Below are 25979 nucleotides of genomic sequence, written 5' to 3' on the forward strand. Positions count from 1 at the left end.
TAAGGGGAAGCGGAAATATGAATTTTATGGTTTTCAATAAAAATAGTGCTAAAAAGCATTAAGCACCACTAATGGTCATCTGGTTGTGCTTGACCAGGACCTAGGTGTAATGGAGGGCGGGCAGGATACAGAAACCAGGTCCATCTCATTCTGATGCTTGACCTTCTAGTCTCTGAAATGGAAGTTTAAAATCCTTAGCAAGGCAAGGCAGCACACTGTGGTCGAAAAGGGCTCCACAATGCTGGGTCGCCATTGGACAAGTTCAGGGCGAAACAACTTACAAATTGTCACTTTGATATTCACACTTTAAACATAATAACTCTAGAAGCAGAAATTCAAAGTATTGAACATTTTGAAAAAATAGCTGTTAGAATCTGGGTTTCTGTTGGTAGAGGTATGCACCCTGACCAAGCCGGAACCACAATCCTAGTCAAGGTAAGTCAGATACAAACTCTAAATTAACCTGTTCTCACCCTCTGGTAGCTTGGCCCAGAGCAGGCAGGCTTTATTTAAGAGGCAATGTGTAAAGTATTTGTGCAACACTTCTAACAGTAAAACAGTGAAAACACCAAACAAAAAGATACCACTTGCTTAGAAAAATAAAGCTTCATTTAATGAACAAAACAAGTTCAATATGTATACATAAGTATAACCGTAGTTTTAACTTTTAAAGAATAAACTGAAATATAGTACTCAAAGGCATCAAGGCATAAAGCGCCAACCTGAGCTATTTGGTCACGCTAGACCAGGTCAAATCTAAAAGTTCAGGCTGACCATGATGGATTGTGGGCCAGCCTTGGCCCACTGAAACAGTACCTTAGATTACGATTGCATTGATATTGAGGACAAGAAGCCAGGAGCAGTAGAGGCAATGTTTCGTTGGCAATCCCTTCAGATGTCGGCGATGTGTTGGTTCCAATCCACACAAGTCAGAGATGCATCGTCTTTGAACACCAAGATGTTGGCGATGCGTTGCTGTCAAGCCACATAAGTTGAGGATGTGTGGAAAACCAGAGGCATTGCATAGTGAAGTCGGTGATGTGATGTCTTCAGTCCTTGTGGCAGCGGCGATGCATCGGCGTTTAGGGAGATGTGTCAGTTCCGAGCAGCACAACAACGGAAATGCTTTTGTTTTTACTGGAGCAGCACTTTCTAACCACTTCCAAGGGCCCAGGACTGCATTGGCACCACTTGGCAGGGAAAGACTCTAAGATGGCAGAGTCCAGGTGCTGTAGGTGAGTGGATCAAAGTATTTGATGTCCCTCGGACTTTTAACAGGAGGCAAGCCAACAAGCCCCTAGAGTCACTTTGGTTCTAGGTTGTAGAGATGCAGGTCCAGGTCTTCTCACTGCCAAGCACGGCAGGCAGCAGGCAAAAGGTCTGCACAGCAGAGCAGTAGTCCAGCAGAGTTCAGCAAAGTAACAGCCTTTCAGCATCCCAGCAGTCCTTCTTCCCAGCAGAGTATACACATGTCCAGAAGTGTACTGAGTTGTGGGGTGTCAGAGATCCAGAACATATATCCAGCTGTGCCATTGATGTAGGGAGGATGTCAAAGAGAGGACTTTGAAGTGCACAGAGGTCTTGTCATTCCTGCCCTGACTCTAGACTTACTACAGGGGGTAAGCAGCCCTATGTGTAGGGGCAGGACACAGCCTATTCAGATGTAAGTGTCAGCTCCTCCCTCCCATCCTGCCCAGGATGGCCCATCAGGATGTGGATGGCCCATCAATCACACTTAAGCTCCCTTTGTGTATGGCTGTTTGGAGAGAAAGCACAAAGTCCAGCTTTTCCCAACTGGAGTTTACACTTCTAAGATGTAGTAAGGTAATTCAGAAGTTACCCTATGGGAGAGATAGGCCTTGCAGTAGTGAAAACTGAATATGAGAGTTTTTCACGACCAGGTCATGTAAAACTTAAATGTACATGTCTTACTTTTTAAATACACTGCACTCTGCCCTTGTGGTGTCCAGGGCCTACCTTAGGGGTTACTTATATGCATTAAAAAAGAAGGTTTGGACATGGCAAGAGGGTTAACTTGCCAGGTTGACATGGCAATTAAAAACTGTACACACTGTAATGGCAGGCCAGGGACATGTGTAAAGGACTACAGAACTAGGTGGCACAATTACTGCTGCAGTCCCACTAGTAGCATTTAATATACACATCCTAGGCACATGTGGTGCACTTTACTAGGGACTTATAAGTAAATTAAATATGTCAATTGTGGATAAGCCAATGTTACCAAGTTTAAAGTAGGGAGCACATGCCCTTTAGCAGTGGAAAAGTGCCCAGAGTCCGAAAGCCATCAAAAACAAAGTGAGCAAAACTGGTCAGTAGGCAAAAAGTCAGGGGAACCACAAGGATGCCAGGTCTAACACGAGCTTTCACATAAAATAAGATATAGGGAAGAAGGGATAGAAGAATCATAATAAAATAGGGTAAAGGGGAAGGGAAGAGGAAAAAAGAAGAAACACATGGAAAAACAAATGATAGAAAAGGCAGCTAGAAAAGGTTTAAAATCCAAGAGAGTATAGGAAAGAAATGAAAACGGAATTTGAGGGGTTTCCAACTTGTAAGGAACTAGATAGAGGAAACAAGTAGGGTAAATATAAAAAGGGGTAAGATGAGTTAGTGGGACCAAAGTAAAACAGACAAAGGAAGAGATAACATTAAGAATAAAGACCTACACAACAGGATCAAATTCGCAATAGAGAGAAAATCAAGTTAGAAAAGTAAGATTAGGGAGTAAACCTAATATGTAAAAAAACATGTTTATTAACTACATTCAAGATTCATCGGGAGATTAGGGCGCTCAGATCTAAGAACCATATCTCCAAAAGTAATTGGAAAAGTAATAAAGCCCCATGGCACTATTGAATTGCCTACCTCATTCATCCATTCCAAGAATTTGCAGAATATGTCTTCTTGTTCTAATGGCTCATCCTCTTCGCAGCATTTTCATGATGAGATAAACCTTGACCTTGAGACCCACTTACAAGGAAGAGATGGTTGGCATGGCCAAACATAGATCACCTGTCCCCATCACGTGTCACTATCTCATCGCTCCTAAAGCACAAAACAACCTTCTGCTATACATTAGATCCTCCTCCTCACTCCTTGAATTCCGCAAAAAGCTGAAGACCTGGTTTTTGAGTAGTCCAACTAGGCACTAGGTGAGCCTGGACTCACACCTAGTCAGTGCCTGGATACCCTCCTGGGTGATAGTAGTGCGCTTTAGGAATCTGCCTAACATAACACAACACCGCACAACACAAAATACCATAACATAACAATGTCTTCTCCACCACCTGCTCCAGAGGTGCATCGCTGGGTCACTCATGTGTATCATTTGTAGCTCGTAGTGCTCCTTGCTTCCTGCCGTGAATGTGACTTACCTGCTGACCTATTCTCTCCTGTGTTTAAGCCCTATTTGACCTCATCTTTCACTTTTCTGGCAGTGGAAACCACCCAGCAGTTAATTTCAAGGCAGAAGTTAACTAACAAACCTTTTACATTACTTCAGTTGTATTACTCTTGATAACAGATAATTTTCGGGCAAGTAAATATTTTGTTAGCTCAACAATTACTTTGGCTTCATTCGGGGCGAATCTTCTACGTAGCTGGAGGCATTTGGAGGCATTATCTGTCATTGGGGGCTACCCTTACCTGAACAGGGTTCCAGCCGCTGCCCGTCTCCCTCCCGCTGCCGCCATCCAAACAAGGTCGCAGTGCGGAGGGGGACTACGTTTCCCAGCGTCCCTTGCGGCGCAACAGGAAGCCGCCAGCCGCATTCTCGCGCCTGGAGGCGCTTATAAACATCCAGAGCCCCGGCGGAGCAGGCGAGTCTTCTACATAGCTGGAGGCATTTGGAGGCATTATCTGTCATTGGGGACTACCCTTACCTGAACAGGGTTCCAGCCGCTGCCCGTCTCCCTCCCGCCGCCGCCATCCAAACGCGGTCGCAGTGCGGAGGGGGACTACGTTTCCCAGCGTCCCTTGCGGCGGAACAGGAAGCCGCCAGCCGCATTCTCGCGCCTTGAGGCGCTCATAAACATCCAGAGCCCCGGCGGAGCCGACGAATCTTCTACGTAGCTGGAGGCATTTGGAGGCATTATCTGTCATTGGAGGCTACCCTTACCTGAACAGGGTTCCAGCCGCTGCCCGTCTCCCTCCCGCCGCTGCCATCCAAACGCGGTCGCAGTGCGGAGGGGGACTACGTTTCCCAGTGTCCCTTGCGGCGGAACAGGGAGCCGCCACCCGCATTCTCGCACCTGGAGGCGCTCATAAACATCTAGAGCCCCGGTGGAGCGGCAATCTTCTACGTAGCTGGAGGCATTTGGAGGCATTATCTGTCATTGGGGGCTACCCTTACCTGAACAGGGTTCCAGCCGCTGCCCGTCTCCCTCCCGCCGCCGCCATCCAAACGTGGTCGCAGTGCGGAGGGGGACTACGTTTCCCAGCGTCCCTTGCGGCGGAACCTGAAGCCGCCAGCCGCATTCTCGCCCCTGGAGGCGCTCATAAACATCCAGAGCCCCGGTGGAGCGGGCGAATCTTCTACGTAGCTGGAGGCATTTGGAGGCATTATCTGTCATTGGGGGCTACCCTTACCTGAACAGGGTCCCAGCCGCTGCCCGTCTCCCTCCCGCCTCCGCCATCCAAACGCGGTCGCAGTGCGGAGAGGGACTACGTTTCCCAGCGTCCCTTGCGGCGTAACAGGAAGCCGCCAGCCGCATTCTCGCGCCTGGAGGCGCTCATAAACATCCAGAGCCCCGGCGGAGCGGGCGAATCTTCTACGTAGCTGGAGGCATTTGGAGGCATTATCTGTCATTGGGGGCTACCCTTACCTGAACAGGGTTCCAGCCGCTGCCCATCTCCCTCCCGCCGCCGCCGCCATCCAAACGCGGTCGCAGTGCGGAGGGGGACTACGTTTCCCAGCGTCCCTTGCGGCGAAACAGGAAGCCGCCAGCCGCATTCTCGCACCTGGAGGTGCTCATAAACATCCAGAGCCCCCGCGTCGCGGGACCGCGCGCGGGCCAAGCCCGGGCAAAGGGCGGGCCCTTTGTGGCCCTCAGAGGCCGAAGGAGGCTGGGCTGGACCCCCCCCATTTCCCGTGACGTTTTTGATATATGAAAAAGGACTCCTACCTCAATTGTGGAGTTAGTAAACTTACTTAAAGTACTCTATTTGTTTCTTGTTATACATGCATACTTGGTGAGCTGTTCGAGACCACGTCTATGGTTGTAGTGAGCTTGAACTAGGCCCCCAGAGTCCCTGCGGTGACCAGAGACTATCACTATGATGTCATCTCTTTCCAAAGATAAGTCTTCATTGGCTGGAGGAGCTAATCGAGGTACACTTGATAATTACGTCATCAGGGTCACCACAGAAATCGACAGGGAAATTGCACTTGAAGAGCGACGGGCCGAAAGACGACGCTCAGTAGAACTCATCAAGAACAAGCGTTCGTCTCTGGGCCCGTTACAGCTAGCTATCTCACCCGTTCCAAGCACATATAGTGAAAGGGAGGATCGTGAGTTATCTTTAAGTGATAGTATCCCATTACTCTTGCGGGATAGATCCCCTTGTCTAGCGGAAATTAATGTCCCGACCATAAATGTCTCAGCCTCCTTTTGTAATTCGATTCCAGAGGTTGAAGTTCTGCTGGATACTCCATTGCCACAAGCAAAGTCTGTCCAAAATACAAAGAAAACCCCCAAAACCCCTCATGCCCAAGGCCCACCCCCGAAAAAAAGGAGAAAGAGGGGAATGGTCCTCAGAAAAATAAGATCATCCATTCTAATTTTGGGAATTCAAAAAGCTCCTCACCTAATGCACCCTCAACACCTGCAGTACATATCCCTCCACATGTTCCAATGAAAGATTCATCCACTACTGATCTAGTGGGTAGTATGGAACAGCTAATCAGATCACTCATATCCCCACTGGTAGAGAGGCTAAAAAGAATAGCCCAACAACTGGGCAATTTGGAACAAGCTATCGGGGAAATTAAAGGGGCAACTAAGGACCTAACAAAGCCCACACTAGAGCATTCACGTTCTGGTTTAGCCACTAATACCATCGCTCAAAAAGAGACAATAACTACCAACTTAGTTAAAACGAAACCGACGAAATTAATCCCTCCTAAAACAACAGGGCCAAACACAAAAAATAAAGACAAGGAGGCTCAAGTAGGTGGAAAATCTAATCCTTTGAGAAATGCCCTAAAATCAAATCCCCCAAAGTTGAATGGTCTTGGAATTCCTGCGAGGTTAACTGCATCTAAGATGCACACAGTAACTCTGCCTCCGGAAGCAGTTCCATATGTGGTGGTTCTTACTGGAGTGCCACCTTTAGAGGATGGTAGCAGAGAAGCTCATTACCAACTGAAAAATAAAATTATATTTTGGCTCAGACAGAATCGCCCATTACCACCAAATATAAATGGCGAAATGTTATATGTCAGGCGTCTTCCCTGGCTAGGACAAAGAATAAAGGATATAAAAGGTGACATTGTAATAATACATTTTAGAGATGTTAGAGCAGTAAGACATATTGTAAACTGGTTCCCCCAAAATGGCAGCAACGCAATGACTACTCAGGATCTGACCTATTTTTATCCTAGAGGATTAGTGGCCCCAGTAACCAATGTCATGCCCTTGTTTCCATTCCAGAGCAATCACACTGGGCCTTCATTTCGAAATCAGGATGACTGCTTTAGGGCTCCATCTCAAAACCAGGAAGGCCGCTCCAGGTTTTTCTTTCAACAGCAGGTTGATCATTCTATTCCCGTTTATAATCGATATGCTGTTCTATCAAGCATGGAGGGAGTAGACTGACTGCATTCTGGGGGCACAGCAAACGCTGCTGCTGACAGATTGCAAAAGGTGTTTTCGATGACCATAGAACCATCACCCAATGGTAACTCACATGTCCCGCACTTAAAACAAACTAGTTTGCAGCACATAGTGATTGATTCTGTGGCCAAGACAGCGGCCCAGAATCAACCTTGTTCACCTTGCATCTCTGAACAGGATTTAAATTCTAAACCTGATACTGGGCTGCCACCAGATAACGAGTGTCACAAAGGGGGTGAGAAAAAAACGTGTCTTACAGTTTTATTCTGGAATGTGGCAGGGCAAAGTTCCAAAGTGACTAATGACGAATGGACGGTCTTTATTCCCAAATTCGACATTATAGCATTACAGGAGACCTGGTCATGTGATGCGATACATATGGTGGGTTTTAAAACGTATTTTTCACCTGCCCAACCATCCATCTCAGGCAGAGCAAAAGGAGGTTTAACAATCTATGTTGCAAACCTACTTAATACAATGGAAGTAGTCCCCATAAAACTAGATCCCAATTTTCAGATTCTTAGGCTACGTCTTAACACCAAGGATAGCTTCCTTATAGTTAATTTCTACAATAATTTGCCCGACGCTGAGGCATTGAATGTGGGAGCCTTGATCCGCTCCATATTGCTAACTCAAACAAGAAAGGTAACCAAGGAGGAGGTAATTATCTGGGGGGGGGGATTTCAACCTGGGACCATGCCTTTTTGGCAGAAATGACATCTGTGGCATACTAGATGAATTTGGAAATCCCATTACACATTTTAGGCATTCCTCCCTAGGTGACCTTCTCAACGAAACTCTGTTCGAGCTAGACTTAGTCCTAGCAAACAATCTGAACAAGGCAGACTTGTCACTTGCCCCTACATTTCATGGGAGGGGGCATCAAACAGTTATAGACTACATTTTAGTCTCAAATGGAGAAAGGACAACAGATGCAGTGTTTACCACACACGCAATCGCACTAAGTGATCATTGTCCTATTAGTATTTCTATGTCATTGTCCCACAAGCCATCGAGCAGCTTTAGTTCCATCTTAGCACAAAATAACATGGCTCTAAATAGATTAAATGGATACGCGTTGAAATGGGAGAAAGTAGACCCCACAGAAATAACAAAGTTAGTGGTAGTGCCGCGCAACAGACTTAGAAATCATTGCCAATTTTGAGATAATTACTAAAGTGATTAATGAGGCTTTGTGGGTTGAATTAAAACATAAATCTAAACAGAAAAAGGGCTGGTTTAATCACGACTGTACGGTTGCCTAATCCAATCTAAAAACTGCTTTGAGAAAGTCGGTTAGAATCCCACAAGAGGTAACAAACTTAAGGAAGCTATATAATTCTGCATTGAAAACAAGGAAAAAAGCACTAAAAAATCAATTATGGGAACAACTGCATGAAAGTTGCACCTATAAAAATTCGGCTGCTTTTTGGCAAGTGGTCAAGTCTCCCTTTTTAACAGATAATACCAATCACCCAAAGTTAGAGGTAGCAATAGAGGAGAAGGATTGGGTCCTCCATTTTTCTAAGATTTTTTCTCACAGTCCGGAGCCTCTTAACCACCAGGACCTAAAGTTCAAGGATTCCATCCTTCGGGATGACCCAGTCAGCCCCTATCCTATTGACTTACAATTCACAATGAACCAAATTGAACAGGCCCTGAAAGCTAGTAAAAATGGAAAGGCACCGGGTCCAGATGGTGTTCCCATTGACTTGTTCAAAGCCCAAATGGACCTCTGGACCCCTCTTTTAACTAGAGTCCTAAACGCAACTTGTAATGTTGGTTTAATGGATTCTTGGTCGAGGTCTGTACTAGTTCCCATTTTTAAAAAAGGAGATCGGGGGTCGGTTACCTGCTATCGCCCAATCTCCCTTTTAGACTCCCTTAGCAAGGTGGCTGGTCGAGTCATTTTAGAACTATTGCAAGATTGGGCAGATGACGGCAGAATCATCTCAGACCTTCAGTACCGGTTTTGCCAGGGCTTGGGGACCATTGAACAGGCCTTAAATCTCTCACTCCTGATTGACAAGTATGTTTCCATCAAAGGAGGAGACCTGTACATGGTCTATGTGGATTTATCGTCTGCATTCGACTGTGTCTCTCGCTCCAAACTTTGGTCATTACTGATGGATATGGGGGCACCGTCGAATGAAGTAAAGTTCCTCAGAGAACTTTACTCATATGCCACAGCAAGAGTGCGCTATGGGGTAGGGGGGGAGCTGACGGCAGAGTTCTCAGTAGAAAGAGGGGTGAGGCAAGGGTGTGTCCTGGCACCCTTCCTCTTCACATTATATACGAATGGGTTGGAAAGAGAGATGCTGAAGGGGTGCCAGGATCTCCCAATGGTAAACAATCGCCCAATTCCCGCACTCCTTTATGCTGATGACACTGTCATATTAGCTCGTACACCCCTTGAACTTCAAAAGAATCTGGATAGATACTCCACATTTATGGCAGGTCTGGACCTGAAAATAAACATCAGTAAAACCTTTGTTATGAGGGCAGGTTCAGGTCATAAAAGTAAAATGAGGGGTATCTATCTTAATAAGGAAAAAATAGCGACTACACATAAATACTCCTACTTGGGCATAACAATAGATCATAAACTTTCCTGGAAACCAGCTGCGGAAACACGCAAACTGCTCTTTTTAAGAACTACAGCAGCTTTGGTTAATTTTGCCAGGAAGTTGGGAAAGAGAGCTCCCCCTGAAATCATTATGTCTACAAAGCTAAATGCCTATCTGTGGCCTTGTATGGGGCTGGTCTCTGGGGTTTTGTGGCTACGGAAAGTATCCAGAGGGTAGAAAATTCTTTTTTGAGGTTCCTACTCGCAGTACCTGGTAGTACGGGTACCTTTGCTTGTCACACTGAGTTGGGACTCGCATATGTGATGGACTTAGCTAAAATTGAACCTTTGTTATTATGGCGAAGGTTTTGGACCTCGGACAAAGCAACCTTCACTCAATCCATTCTTTTAGATTGCCTAACCATGGACAACGCTAATAACTCTAGATGGTTGCTGTACATTGCAAGGTTTTTCCATGATTTGGGATGGGACCAATATTGTCATAACCCCACCTCAATTCGTGAGGTATCAAGGAAGGATTTAAAAAAGAAATGTCTCGCACATCTTGAGGATTTAAGATTGATGAGCGAGGTCATTAAACCTTCCGTTATTCACACTCTGCTGATACAGTCAGTATCCACCATGCAGCCGTACCTTACCTATAACACCACGAGTTATGACCGCTACCTCCTGGTAAGGTTTAGGATGAACTTTTTTCATAGAATGGTTGCATTTCCTACTAGAAATAATTGGGCCAAAGAGCTTGTGATGATACCTCTTCTCAGTCTACCCTACATACCATTCTTTTCTGCAAATTTTATTGCGAACTTAGGAAAAAACGGCTTGTTCCTTTCTTAAGTCATAATGGTTTTAGACAATGTCGTCCGGCTTTGCTTTTTTTACAGCTGTTAAAGGGAGAGCAGTTAGTATTTTTAGTGGTTAGTTTTCTTAAAAGTCTTGTTCGACACCGCATGAATTTAGACTGTACATTGCACAGCAGTCAGTCTTAAATGTAATACTCAAATAAGCAACGCCATATTTTTAAATGTATTCACTCTGCTGGTTGTTAATCGCCTTATGTTTTAACCTGTAAAGACTGTTCCATTATCATATTGTACTTATGTATGATTATTTAAATTGTGTTTATATGTATGTTTATTTTTGTATGCTTTTATGATTTCCAACCAAAATCGAAATAAAGCATGAATTGAATTGAATTGACTTTGGCTCCCATAACCTTTTTGCTGATGCCCAAGTTAGCTCCTCTCAAGTCATGGAACTGAGTCATCTAATTCACGATTCAGATGGTAGGAAAAGGAGCTGGTGCCCTCATACCTCTTGATGTCTCAGCACCGTTCAATACAGATAGTCATTCCACTGGCCTTATCTACCTTCATGAATCTGTAGCTAAAGAAAGCCCCTGGGCTTGATCTCACCCTTTTTCTTAAAGTAGATCCTGACCATTTCCACTATTTGCTTTTTCACCATATTGTCTCACATCTCGGTACATCAGGATTGCAATTTGGCTCCAAACCTGTTCAATATTTGTCTGAGTTGCTTACCCTCACCTATTATAACTATGTGGTCATACATAGTTTTTCTGAAGCTGAAATATAATTCTTATTCTGATTCCTAAATGTTGGGAACGTGCATCATCGCTGTTCATGACTGGACAATCAGAAACCACCTGAAGTACAATGTCGGAATACTGTCCTGTGAATTTTTTTCTGAGGTCACAAGCTTGGCCACTGTGGACTGTGGAGCTCAGTCGACAACCAATGCCTTGAACCTATTTAAAAGTCTTGGAATGACCTTGGATGGTCCATGTCAGCACACACTATCTTGGTACTCCAAAAAACCTGCTACATCGACTTCTGGGGTAAAGAACACAGCATGACTCCACCTAGGATCACATCTCTGCATATCTGAAGCATGCGATTCACTCACAGTACCCATGAGGGGTTCCGCTGGAATATGGGGACCACGGTTCGATCCCCGGCTCCGGCGGCAGGTTAGCCCAGCACCATGTGACTCTGGGCAATAGCTCGCTTAATCTTCCCGACGGCCCCCAGCGCCTAGAGACCCTTACGGGTGATTGTGCGCTTTACAAATGTGGACTTTACTTTACTTTACTTTACTTCAAGCCCGTTTACATTACTGACAAGGCCCAACCTGGTGTTAGACCTACTTTCCTTTAAAGAGTGGACTAATTGGCCAAGACAAACGGCCTGATTTCGAGTTTAGTAGACGGGTTACCCAGAATGTCCACAGTTCAATAATTCTTCAACTGATTGGTATTGGTGCAATTCATGACGCACACTTCACTTTGAAACATACCATGGTGTGAGCCAGGATGTCCAAAGTAAGTCTTGTTCTGATATCCTACCAGGATTGGCAACCACTCCTTGATGGTAATACCTGCATCAGGAACATTCATACCATGCTGCGGTAGTATCATAAAAAGTTGATTGTTTCTCTGTACATAACAGTTATGAACATTTGCATCCCACTGGTTATTGGACGAGCCCAGAAAGAACACACTTTAAAGATTTTTCTACTGAGAGACATTAAGGCAGTGGCACGTGCCATTGTATAATCTATCACCCTCAGAAGAAGTCTTCTTTTGTAATACTAGTACTACTAACCTTGAATATGAGGCCTGAAAATCTATATTTTATCAGACAATTTCTGGAACCCTCCTCAGAAGAAATTACAAATGTACTTATCATTATTCTTCAACAGTGTTTCCCAGCACTGGCGACTGTGTTCGTCATCGTGATGCTGCCCACCCTACCTCTCCACCTACACAGGATACTCCTGAATTGCTGAGCCAAGACTTGAGTGAGCACATAGCCCAACTCTGTAGCCCTATCCTGCTCCCTTTCATGTTTGCTCTATGGCCATTCTCTCGAGGAATTCTGCTTGAGAGCTAACAATAGCCTAATTCCTGGTGATATCAGGTTTCATCCTATTTCACCTTGCAGTATCTCTTTCTGAACAACATTTGGAGCACATTTCCAGTCCTCATACGCAACAGCACCTGCACTTATTCCTAAGGACCAAGGCCTGTTGGTCACACACATGGCTAGTATCTTTCATTATAAAATACCTCGCTTTTCTTGCACAAGTGCTCCTCAGCATTATTGCCCGAGCGTTCTCCTCATAATGTATAGTGTCAATGCCAACCAGAGTACTTCTCTGGCCCTTGCATCTATCTCTTAACAAATTGGTCACACCAAGCAATCCTCTTCTCATCCATAGCAGCAAGTCCCTGGAAGTCTATCCCAGCCAGTGGAGGCCATATTAGGGGCATCGCTGTATTATACAAATGCAATTAAAATGACATGTGATGTAGGTAATAGCACGTTCGTCATTTCCGCCTCCTTCAACTGCAGAGGGCATCACGGACAGTCTAAAGGAAAGCCTTATATACGTTGAAAAGCCCCGCCCCGTCTCTCCCAAAAATATTTTACATCTGGCAGTCCTAATTCTTCCCCTGGCCCTCCTTTGCATTTCCAAACCAGTACATGCACAGTGTTTTGAAAACAGCTTTTTAATAATTTGACATCCGCAAGATGCCAAAGCTAAGCTTGGCAGCCTTTTATTTCCATGGAAGAGAGCGGCGTGTGATTAATAAATGTGCGAGATGGAGATAGCGAGGTAAATCACAGTGGGAGACAAGGCGGGAGATTGATGCGAGTACGAAACAGCAATCAGGGAGCGGTGAAAAATGATATAATTTTTGCCAAGTCACCGAGAGCGATAGGAAGAGGCGAAAGCAGAAGATGAGGGACTGTGGCAGAGCCTGAGGACAGGAGGCGCGTGTATGTATAATGGACAGAAAAATGGAAGTCCAAGGTCTGCTGTTTACCTGATAACACCCAGGAGAAAAAATCTAAAGCGAAGAAAAAAGTAAAGGCCAAAAGAATTGATTCTTCCGTGACGTTGACTTCATTAAATGATTGCGTAGCTGCATCTGGAATGCTCCTGAAGACAGGGTATGTTAACTATAGTATAAGGAAGTGTGGTTTAGAGCAGTGAGTGTGTTTCATTTCTATACGATCTAAGCAGAAACTAGATCTAGAGACAGAGAAAATGGCGAACACCCGTCCTTTGGAAGGTTTATTCTTAGCGCTCTCACCTTCACGATGTGCTGCAAAACCGCAAGTGATGTAGGCAAACAAAAAAATTCACGTTTTCCTACGAAATTTATCTCAACTTTGCCCTCCTCGGTATAGGGTTTCCAGTTTAGAACAATGACCCCAACCTTAACCTTGTCATAATTTTCCTTACAGTTTCTTTCCAGGCCACTGAAATCATGCTGCGGCCGGAGTGTTTGCACATAATTATGGATTTACCGAAGTTGGCAAATTAGCCACCATCCATTACTTAATTTTCGAAATTTCTACTACAACAATGTGTTTTTCTAGCTCAAACAAATAAAACAACGGTCCACAATGTAAGCTCGCAGTGGCCGACCATTTGTAAAAGTTAACTGGTCAGTCTTCAGTTGCTGATTCAGGTATTCTGTTGTTAAACTGGTACTAATAGGGAGAAGATTTTACTCATCCATTTTCAACGTGTTAAAACACCAGGACAGCACAGCATTACTGCCACAGAACGAGCTGTGTAATGCCACATAATAACCTTTCATAGTCGCTTCATTTAGCCATCCATGCCTGCATGACCTCTCGGGAGATTAGAGCTTCATACAATTCGACATAACATTACATAACATAACATGTCGCATACATTAGTCTTCCATTGCTGTGTAATTCTAGTTGCCCTGTAAGTACTCACAGGCTGGCTTCTAATGGCTAAAGACCCCGTGTAGCTGCCTGCTTATGTTTCAAGTAGCTCAGTCATGCCAACAGTTTAAACAAGCATTTGCAATGCAATTGATCTTGCATTTGAAAGAGGTAGATCTATTGACATTGGTAATCTTGATCGCGTTTACCTGTTTGTTTTGGTTTGGAGAGTAGTTGATGTGTGTGTTGTGGAGTGGAATTTTGTGGGTTGTATTGAAATTGATAGTTATGGGATTGTGTGGGGTGGAATTTTGTGGTGTAGAGTATATTTGTGTAGTGGTATTATGTAGCATGGTGACTAGATAGGGGTAAGAGTTGCACAGAATAGGTAGAAAAGAAGATATAGAGGGATAGGTAGTTTATGCAGGAAGCAGATTTTAAACTGTGACCTGCAGATGCCTCAAAATGTTTACTATAAGCGGTAATGTCGCTGAGCCACTGTGCCAACTTGAGGAAGGTTACATGGTGTTTATTTGGGGGGCGAGGGGGAGGCTAGAAGTTGTGATGGAGCAAGGTGGCAAAACAAAATGTTGTGTACCCCTTGTAAAATCAATGTTCCATAACATTAACATTTACTAATGGTGTATTGTACAACAATAGTATAAAATGCACACATATGAACAAGTGAGAATACTAATTTTGCCTGCATGAAGCAACATAATTAACTAATTTGTATTGTTATTATGTTGTGAACTAATGCACAGCTTAAATATAAGTAAACGTAATATGAATGTGCTTATTGTACATGTTATTGTGCTAAAAATCGTTGGATATGTAAGTATGAAACGCATTTATGTGGCTTATCTGCTAGGTAATAACTAACAGGGAAACATTAGTATGGTGGGAGGTAAACAGAAGGGCTTTAGTTCCATATTTAACATGAATTTGTGTTTATTTCTATGATAGTTCCAAAAGAGGCGTCTGAGGCCTAAAAGAAAATGGTCGCTCTGGCTAACTGTGAGCAAGTGCTGGATTGCGCATGCGTGCCCAAAGGCTGCCAGCGAGAGTGAGCTGCCTGTACTTGGATGGGAAGTTCAAGGCTACTTTGCCCTGAAGTTAGGATGAATGCCAAAATATGGACAGTTGAATGTTCTAAACGTGAGAAAACAAGTCAACGTTGCAAGTCGAGGAAGCGACCAGGCCAAAGACTGTCCTAAACAATAACCCATTATAATTCCGCTGATTCATTATGAATATGATGTTGTACAGGTGAGGAGATGCTCACCCACCCCAAAATTGTCCAATCAGAACCCGAATTGGTGATGTTAGATACTTTTTAGATAGATTAAGTTAGGAAATTAGTGTATAAAACCCCCTGATTTTGCTTAGAGGGGGTCGCTCTTTCGATTTCCTCTCGAAGTGCTGTCGGATTGCAGATCGATTCCTGGATGTAAGATACTTTAACTTTTTCTCTTGTTTGCTTTTCAGGACTGAAGGATAAGATGAGGGCGTTAGTTAGGGATGTTAGGAGAGAATGAATTTGGAACTATCTATTCTTTGCTAAATATTTAACTGACTTTTAAATAAATGACTATTTCTGAGCTCTAAACAAAATGATCATTTTTTAAATAAAGTTTAAGATTTTACTGAATAAAGAATTAATCAGTGCCTAAATGTCAGACATATTAAAGTTTTGCTTTTAATAAAATTGGGAAAATGGAATATTAAAGCTGGTCTTTTGATTTTCCTACGCCTAATTTTCTTTCTAGCAGATCCATTGCCACTATGGTGGTGTGTCTGAATAAAATAAACATTTGATTAAACCATGGTAAAGAATATATAAACTGTAGGTGTAAAATAATAACTGATTAAATAGGTTTAGACACTCCGCCAAATGTTACAGCATTACTCCTTTGTGTTTAACTAAAATCCCTGAAGCCAAATTAAGTGAACAGAGTAAATGTGCAGTGTTATGGCCCCACTGAGGAATGAATGTGTGTTCGGAGGTTTCAGGGAAATGGTAAGTGCTGTTTAGAAATGATTTTTGGAGTTCCGCTGTAGCAGTTATATCTTGGTAGCAGAGTAGTGGTTGCTAAGGAAATCAGCTAGGGTTATGTATAAAGTACTATATAGAATTTGATGTACATAATTATGACTAACATCTCTTGAGTTTGTATTACGTTATATGTAGTTCCGAAAAAGCTTCCAAGTGTTGCGTGAAGCTAGTGCCTCTGTCTGCAAGCAGAGGAAGTGTGGCAAGTAAAGTCGCACAGTGCATTGGTCTGTTTCAAAAAAGGAGTATCGTCGTATACTGTGGTGGTATCGTCGCATATCACTGTTTAGGGACATTAGGTGTGAAAGGATAAATGTATAGTGAGGACAGTCTATAAAATCTCAGCTTTTAAGCACAGGGATCATTATGTATCCTGAATAAAACTTACTGTTGGGAGAGTAGTAGAACTTAACCCGAGCTTGATAGGAGGGTAAAGGAGTGGCGTCTACTTTACTAACGAAAGAGGAATTCTATGGTGGGCTAGAGGTAAGCGCTGCCTACTGGAGATACAGAGTTTGTGTATATATGAATAGGGATTTCTGTATGAACGTGTGTAAATGAAATTGCAATACGCGTTCTGGTGAAACTCTGGGATTGTCTCTAAGGAGGTGAAAAAGATCTCTGTATGTGCTTTCCTGGAGAAACGAGTTTGTTATTGCCTGATAGAAGGGTAAGGTAGAGGGTAGGGCTACGTTATCAACGAGTCTAAAATTCTGAGGAGATAAGCGTCGTCTACTCTGGTTACAGAATACTTGTATGATTGAGAAATCTATCACTTTATTAGCGAAACAGGCAAATGGTATTGTTTTGTGTAAGTTACTAACTGATTTCGTAACATATCTTGTAAATACGGCTTCTTGAAAAAACCCTGTAAAGGAGGGGTCAGTTAACGCTGCAGAAGCCGGAGTGCTGGTGACATCAAAAGTGTCGTGCTGGGATTGGTCCTTGTGATGAAGACGGAGTAGAGGCTGATTGGTTCATCACGAAAAGCAGCAAAAGCTATTGCTTAAGCACTATAGTGACGTATCGTGTTCTAATTGGTACATTAGTGCAAACCGTGCTGTGATAGGTTGGTGATACGGAAACAGCAATAGAATAGTACGCGATCTTTTGAAAGCAGGAAAATTTACCAAAAATGTCACACTATTATTATGACGAAGACAAGCAGAAACCTTCATGGTTTAAAAAACTTGAAAAACATGTTTGTAAAAGACAAAGAGGTAATTAGGAGGGAGGGAAAACCACTTCCTTCGCCAAAAACGCCTGCTTCCTATATGATGTCAAAATATGGTTACCATACATGTGTTTGGTTAGAGAATTGTGAACGGTATACCAAGGATGATGGTGTATTAGCTTTTCCAAAAGGAGGATCTTTTGATTTGGCAATTTTGAGAAATTTGAGAGACAAAATGATGAAGCTTGAACCGAGACCTAAACCGACTCAATTTGAGGCACTGGTTGAGTGGGAAGATGAGATGCATCAAATGGAGAGCGAGGGGTTAAGTAGGCACCTTAGACTAAGAGGTAGAGGTCGAGATTTATGGGGAGAAACACATGAGACTAGAATGCGGAGATGGAGGAATGGTAACATGTGTGATGGCATGTATCCAGTCAGATTGGTGGAAGAATATGAGGGACGGAAATGCACAGAAAAGAAAAAGAATGTGGAAATAGGGAATCAAAGTTATGGTGAAAGTGAATCAGAGGATGCTGTGTTAGAAGAAATATTAAATAGGAGACCGCCGCCATATCAACCAGGTTCTTTATGGACTACCCCGAATGCTCCAATAGCAGATGAGAGAGTTAGTGAAACTCCAAAACAACCATTACATTTCCGAGATTTCCCTGAGATTGTAGAAACAAGATATGTCCCAAGTACACCGATAGGAGAAGCTAGAATTGCAGGTACTCCTGTACAAAGTAATAACTCGCACACAACTGTGCTAAGTACTGAAAGGCGAAATGATGTGCAGCCAGATATTTCTGATTATGAACGTTCTGCACATGAACTGATTCAATACCTTACTAAAAATATGGAAGCAGTAACTGTCCCAGTAACAATAGGACCTGTGATACCAGTATTTGAAAATCAGAGAATAAAAGAGCCGAGCTTTCATAATTCCATTACAACAGAGTCTACAGAAAGTAAAAGAGAATATTTATCCTGATTTGTCAGAAATAAGGCGGAATATAAATGTAAATCCACCAGAATTGACTTTTAATCAAAGTTTGTCATGCAGATACCCGACAGGAGCAGAATCTGACTGCAACCCCAGAGATAAGTGTAGATAAAATAGATTTAATGCAAACACCTGTAGGACCATCAGATAAAGAATTGAGTGATTGGATTAAAACCTTAAAAATAAAAGAGCAGGAATCAAAAGTGCTGGATGTGGCCAAATTAAAAGTAGACATCGAAGAATTAATCATTGGAACTATTGGAACAGACAGACTAAAAACGTATCAGGATGATGAGCTCATGTTTTTATGTAAAAGCATAACATGGAAGGCTAAAACAATGTGTGATCAGTTGGAAGAATTGGCAAGTGAAAATGGAATAGAACTTTCAAAAATAAAATCATTGCAGAAAACCTATCGAGTAGATTTTGCGGAAAGAGATATTGAAAACATGAATACTGCTGGGAGATTAGCACAAATAAAAGATTTGATTGTGCTGTTGCGAAAATGGGGAGATGCAAGTAAATGGAGGGTTATGTGGGCAAAGAAGAAAGAAGAAATTAGTGATAAATCCACATTAGCTTTTCCAATCAGGGAAAAAGAGACAGTGGCAACTGAATTCCCCATGAGAGAGATACCTGGAGGAGGATATGTACATGTTCCTTGGAGCAGACAAGATATATTATCATTTACAAATAATTTCTCTAGGTTGAGAGAGAAACCAGTGGCATGGTATAGACAGGTAGACAGATTTGTAAAAGTGTCAAACGTTTTATGGATTGATCTGGATGGATTGTTTGACATAGTGGTGCCAGCAGACTTATGGACAGAATGCTAAATATCTGTAGATTGGCAAAGAGAAGAGTTTCCCAGAGACAAAGCAACAGGAGCTCCATCACTAGATGTAATGAGAAAGTACGAACAAGTGATAGTGTGGTTGAAAAATAAAATTCCACCAAAGGAAACTGATTGGGTGAAAATAGACACGACCACACAAGAGCCGAAAGAAACTGTACATTCAATCTATGAAAGATTGTTGCTAGTTTTCAAACAGTATAGTGATTATGAGGAGCTGAATGAAAAGGACATGAGCCACTGTATATATAGATTCGTATATGGTTTGAGACCAGAAATTTCAGACATGATTAGACACAGCATGATAGGATGGCAGTCGAGTTCAGTAGATAAAGTACTGAGACAGGCAAAATATTGCAGTGAAGAAATTGATGCGAAACAGAAAAAGCTGAAAGAGAAAGCCATGTGGGCACAAGTGAAGGTAGCGGAACAACAAGTAGCGCAAATGGAGAATAAGATTACCGGGAATCAAGGTAGTTTTAAAGGTAAACCCAAATTAGTATGGAATATTGAAGAATTGAATTAGAAATTGCCATGTTTTAATTGCGGCAAGTTAGGGCATTGGAAGCGAGAGTGTAAATGTCCGCCTAGACTTAATGACGAAAATACGTCATCGATTCCGCAGGTGCACTGTGAGGTAACTCAACAGCAACCGCAACAACAGCAGATAGCAAATCAGCAAAGTCAGGTGCCACAACCGCCACTGCCATACAGTGTAAACCAACAGAGATACAGTGCGGAGACAGGATTCAGCAGAGGTGAACAGGTAAAAAGACCGCAAAGAGTGAATGCGTGTCATCAGTATTGGTTACAAGAGGAGGATGGCAGTGAGCAGGATGAGAGTTTCTGACGGTGCCTGAGAGAGGAAGAAGAGTGCATGCTTGGAGCCACTCTTGAGGTAGATCAGTCAGGTCCATTTGTGAGCGGAAAGGTGAATGATGTGGAAATAACTTTCCTAGTGGACACTGGTGCTACCCGTTCTACTTTTAGATCAGTGGAAATTCAAAATCTTCCTCTCTCGGGAAAGACCATTCAAGTTGTACGTGTAGCTAATAGACAGATAAAAACTCCCTTGACAAACCCAGTTGAAATAGAAATTGAAACTTTTAAAGATGTGCATCGATTTGTGGTGTGTGATAGTAGTCCTGTTAATTTGTTAGGTAGGGATATATTGTGCAAGATGAACTGTGCCACCGGATGGCATAGAATTGCAAACTCCAGAGGAAGATAGTTTATATAAAATGACAATGCTCATGATTGAGGCAGAGCAGGATAAGCTATTTCCTGTTTTTGACAAAGAAAAGATTCCTGTTGAATTGAAAGAGGCAGTGAAAGAAGGAGTGTGGGATTTCACTGGAAAAGATATAGGTTTAATGAAAGGTGTTGATCCTGTAAAAGTTACAGTAAAAGAAGGTGCGAGTTACCCAAATATACCTCAGTACAAGATGACTACAGAAGTAATTGAAGGAATAACTCCAGTGATTGACAAAATGATTGAGCAGGGAATACTGAGAGAAATAAAAAACAGTCCTTGTAATTCACCAATTATGGGATTGAAAAAGCCAAACGGAACATTTAGAATTGTGCAAAACCTTAGAAAGGTGAATAAAATTGTTGTCCCATGTTGTCCGATTGTTCCGAATCCTTTTTTTTTTTTTTTTTATATTTTTTTTTATTAACCTTTACACAGTTATCAAGTTACAACACACATTGTATAAGAATACACTTAATTTCTTTAAACACTCTACTTATCAACATTATTTCCATCATAATCATCTGTTAAAGCACAGTACATCATAATATACAATCTTCTTCAACTGTATCCTATCCTATCCCACACCGCCAATCTGCTATTGGTTTCCAAATACGCAGCTCTCTTTCCCTTCCCCTCCTACCTTTCCTTGCATAAATTGGCTTTTCCATATTATATGAGGACAGTAAGTTAGCCAACCGTACTTGTAGTGTCGGGGGGTTAGGGTCTAGCCAGGCCCTAGCAATGCACAGTCTATATACTGCCATAGCCAAGAAAACAAACTCTTGGTGCTCCCCTTCTTCTGGTACTATTCCTAAGAGTATGTGCACTGGCTTAAGTTCCAACTTGATCTTGAGTGAAATCTCCATGAAATGTTCCAGGTTTCGTAGCAGTGTATGTAGCTGTGGGCATAGCGCGAACATATGTATTATGTCCGCCTCTCCTGAATTACAGCGCGGACATGTTATACCCTCTGTCCCTCCCCATTTCGCTATCCTTGCTGGTGTGTAATATAGGGAATATATAGTTTTGTAATGCTGCGACTGTAAAGACGCAGAACACAGCACTGAACGCCCTAAGTCCAAGGAGTCCTGGAACCACCCTAGTTCCCCTTCCAACTTTTCTGCCCATTTTTCACTATGTTTATCCAAGTCATCCTGCATACCACACACAAAACTGGCGTATAGACTTCTTATTGAGCAATCCCCCCTAGTCTTATTTTTTCCATTATCTCTACTTTATTGTAGCCAACCGACCCACCTTGCTTGTTTACTAAGAAGCTCCTAATTTGTAGATACTTGAAAAAATCCTTATTGTTCAAACCAAACTTAGTACACAACTCCAAAAAAGTGACTATGCCCTGTACCCCCCAAAGATCTCCAATGCTTATTACCCCCTTTTGCATCCACCTTTCCATTGTTCTATCTCCAAACACCTCGTCTGGAAATGACCTATTTTTGAACAATCTTGTATATCGGTTAAACCTTCCTAGCCCCACTTTTTTCATATATGCCGTCCATACCTTAACTCCTGCCTCAACCGTCTTATATCTAGTCCTTTTAAAACGCCCATATTCCACATAAGCCAAGAAGCAATTTTCCACCTCTTCACCTAGTACGGCCTTATAAATTCTAGCAGAACCCTCTCTTACCCTTGGATCTTCTCCCCCCCCTATTAAGCCTTGCATATATTGAATGGCCGCAGCCCAGTAATACAATTTGAAATCAGGCGCGCCCCAGCCACCTCTTTCTCTGGGGAGTGTCATGTACCGATAAGCCCTGCGCGTTTTGCCATGGGCCCAAATAAATTTATTGAGGATTCTCTCCAGTGCTAAAAACCATTTTGTTTAAAAAAATAATGGAATTGCCCTAAAAAGATACAAAAATCTTGGGAGTATCAGCATTTTTATCACATTTGTACATCCCACCAAGGACAAGTGTAAATTATTAAGTCGTTCTAAATCTAATTTTACCTTCGCCAGTAGGGGAACCACGTTATTCTGTACTACTACTTCCAGATCCGCAGATATCTCTACCCCCAAATAGACTGCTGATTTTACCTCTCTTGGATCTGCACTATTTTGTTCATTTTGCACATATCGGTTACTCACTATTTGAGTCTTGGTTTTGTTTAAGCTATACCCAGAGACTTTTCCAAAAGATTCGGCCTCCCTTTCTACTTCCACCATCGCCTCCTCTGGATATGGGGTTAAAATAGCCACGTCATCCGCGTATGCCAGTGTTTTCACTTCAGACCCATTCAGACTCATCCTACCAATACCATCATTCGATGCAAGCCGACGCAGAAAAGGATCCAAATACAGCGCAAATAGGAGAGGAGACGACGGGCAGCCCTGCCTCGTTCCTCTTTCAATCTTGACTCCTTCTGAGTGCCCCCTACACACCCTAATTCTAGCCGTAGGGTTTTTATACAGTGTCTGCATTGCTTTAATGTATTTATTGCTAATGCCGTTCCACCTCAATACCTCCCACAAATACTCCCAGGAGACTCTATCAAAAGCCTTCTCGGCATCTAAGAAGATTGCTGCCATAGAGTCTCCTGGGATACTAGCTGCATCAAAGAATGTTAAAACCTGCCTTGTATGTTGTGTGGTCCCCTTGCCTGGTATGAACCCGTGTTGGGAGTTAACAACTAGTTTTCCAATAACTCCTGCCAACCTTCTAGCCAGAATTTTAGAGTAAATTTTTACATCCGCATTCATTAGCATTATTGGTCGATAAGATCCTGGTTGGTTTGCAGGTTTCCCTTTTTTGAGGATCACCACTATATCTGCCCCCCCCCAGGAGTTAGGAATTGCTTCCCCTAGTTGTGCCTTACTCATAACATCAAACATATCCTTACCTAACAGGTCGAAGAAAACTTTATAAAATTCCACAGGTAGCTGGTCGGGACCTGCAGCTTTTCCAGAGGGAAGAAGATTTAGTGCCTCTATGAACTCCTCTTTCTTAAAAGGTTGCTCTAACTCCTCCTTACTTTCTAAAGGAATACCCACTGGGGCCACCCCTCTCAAATATCTCTCTACTTCTTGAGAATTCCCCTCTGTATCTTCTTTATATAATGATGCATAAAACTGCCTGAACATTTTCCGAATCCCATCTGCCCCTACTACTCGGTTTCCATATTGATCTATCATCTCCAAAATATCAGCCGCAGCCGCTCGCTGCCTGGTACGTGCAGCCAGTAGATGCCCTACTTTTTCGCTAAATTCATATATCCCCTCTTTTTTAGCCAGATATTCCCCCACCGTCTTAGTTAACATATACTCAGAGGCTTCTGCCTTAAGTGACACCATTTCCAATAATAATGGCTCCAGAGACAGTTGTTGATGTATCGCTTCTCCCAGTTCCCTCTCTGCATCAAGAAGTTCCGTGTTCAATTCCTTCATCCTGTTTTTTTCCTTTGCTCTTGTAGCTAACACGTAACTCAGGGTCTCCCCTCTTACCCCAGCCTTAAAGGCGTCCCAAACCATTCCCGAGCTAGCGGTACCCCTGTTAATATCCCAGTAGCCTCTAATCCAGGACCCCATGCGTTCTTTGTATCCCTCCTCCTGCAATAGAGCGCTTTCAAATGTCCACTCCCTTTTTTCCTTCCTGTCTAATCCTATTTTGATTGTTAAAACCAGAGGGCTATGATCTGAGATTAAGCGGGGGTACTTTTCTATTGCAGTTGCGTTAATGAGGGATCCAGAAATTAGAAAGTAGTCCAACCTAACCATCACTTTATGAGGGGCAGAATAGAATGTGCTGCCATCCATAGCTGGGTGCAGCTCTATCCAAGGATCAAACAAGGAATTGTTGCTAACCAGGTCACATAGTGCCCTATAAGTTCTTTTTTTTCTCCCTGAGTAAGGAGTCCCTGATTGTAGTATAGGATTCCTAAAATCATGTATATTCAGATCTCCACATAGCACAATTGGTTCAGGCCAGCTTGCGAGCTCTGAGTCTAAGTATTGAAGTACCTCAGGGTCATCTTGCGTTGAGCCATATATAGTTACCAGAGTGAACTTCTCGCCCCTAAAAGTCAAATCCAGCATGACCCAACGCCCCCACTCATCTTCCTGTTTTTTGTTTACTACCACATCCCTGATCTTCCCAAGGATCGCGACCCCTCTATTCCTTGTAGCTTGTTTTGAATTAGCTAAAACAGTAAATCCTAGATGTCCTAAAAGATAGGCTTGTGCCACTTCTATATGAGTCTCTTGTAGGCATACTACATCCAGATGTAGCCCCCCCAGCAACGCCGCCACTCTATTTCTCTTATTGGTATCATTTAACCCACACACATTAATACTCGCAATTCTACAGTTCATTGCAAATTTTCACGTTTCCAAGGCATCTTCCCCAGTCACTTAATACAGTATTCAGAAAGATATAATCTATAATTCCTGCATATCTAGTATCCATTGCAAATTTTATATACCACATACCAAGTGTACTCACAAGCAACATACAAGAAAAAAGTATAGTGTGCTTAAACATTTCAGAAAAGTTAACCAATTTTTTTCCCATTTTGAACCCCCTTTTAACCCCCCTTACCCTTCCCACCCCAACAAGACCCTCCCCCCCCATTTTCTGGCAAATAGGTCAATAAGACCTATGTGTGGCCGCTTTGGATAGTGCATATCGCACTCTCCTCCCACCCGGGATCCTGCCAACTCGTAATAAACCCTTAGTTGGATGTCATCTAAACAATGTTACATTCTTCTGTTACCCCCCCCTTTTGAGTTTTTAACTCATCTAGGAACTGTTGAGCCTTAATCTCTGACAAGAAAAATCTTGTTCTTCCCTTCGTTACCACCTTAAGCTTTGCTGGGAAGAGGAGGTATGCTTCTGAACCCTGTGCTTGTAAGGGCGCTATCATTTGCCTTAGACTCCACCTTCTCTCCACTGTGGCGTGGCAAAAATCGGGCCTGGCAAAAAAGGTGACGCCCTCTGTTGTGCGCCGTTTATCAGGTCTAGCTTTCTCGATAATTTCTTCCCTTAGGAGGTAGTTTCCTATATTTACAAGGATCGCCCGGGGTAGGTTCCCCTGCCCCCCCCCTCCTTGACCTTTCTTCAATGTGAAGGGGAATCTGTGTGCTCTCTGTATCTCTTTTTCCCATTGCCAGTCGGACTCGGGAAATGCACCCTTTAATAAGCTAACCACAAAGCGTCTTGTATCTTGCCCCTCGAGCCCTTCCGCCACACCCAGGATTCTAACGTTATTTAATCTCTGGCGATTTTCAAAATCTTCCAGTTTCCACTGGAAGTCCTCGGAGAGTTTTTCCTGGGTGGTTTGGAAGGTTTGCCAACTCCCGACATCGTCCTCCAGCTTGCCTATACGTTCCTCTACCTCCGTAACTCTGTCTGCAATCTCGTCATAAAGCTTATTCATCTTCCTCATTGTGTTCTGTATTTTTTTTTAAGCCTGCCTCGCTCTCCGGCTCTCTGTCCTTGCTTCTGTTTGAATTTGC

Source organism: Lissotriton helveticus, chromosome 4_1, assembly GCF_964261635.1.
Source record: "Lissotriton helveticus chromosome 4_1, aLisHel1.1, whole genome shotgun sequence".
Taxonomy (NCBI): domain Eukaryota; kingdom Metazoa; phylum Chordata; class Amphibia; order Caudata; family Salamandridae; genus Lissotriton; species Lissotriton helveticus.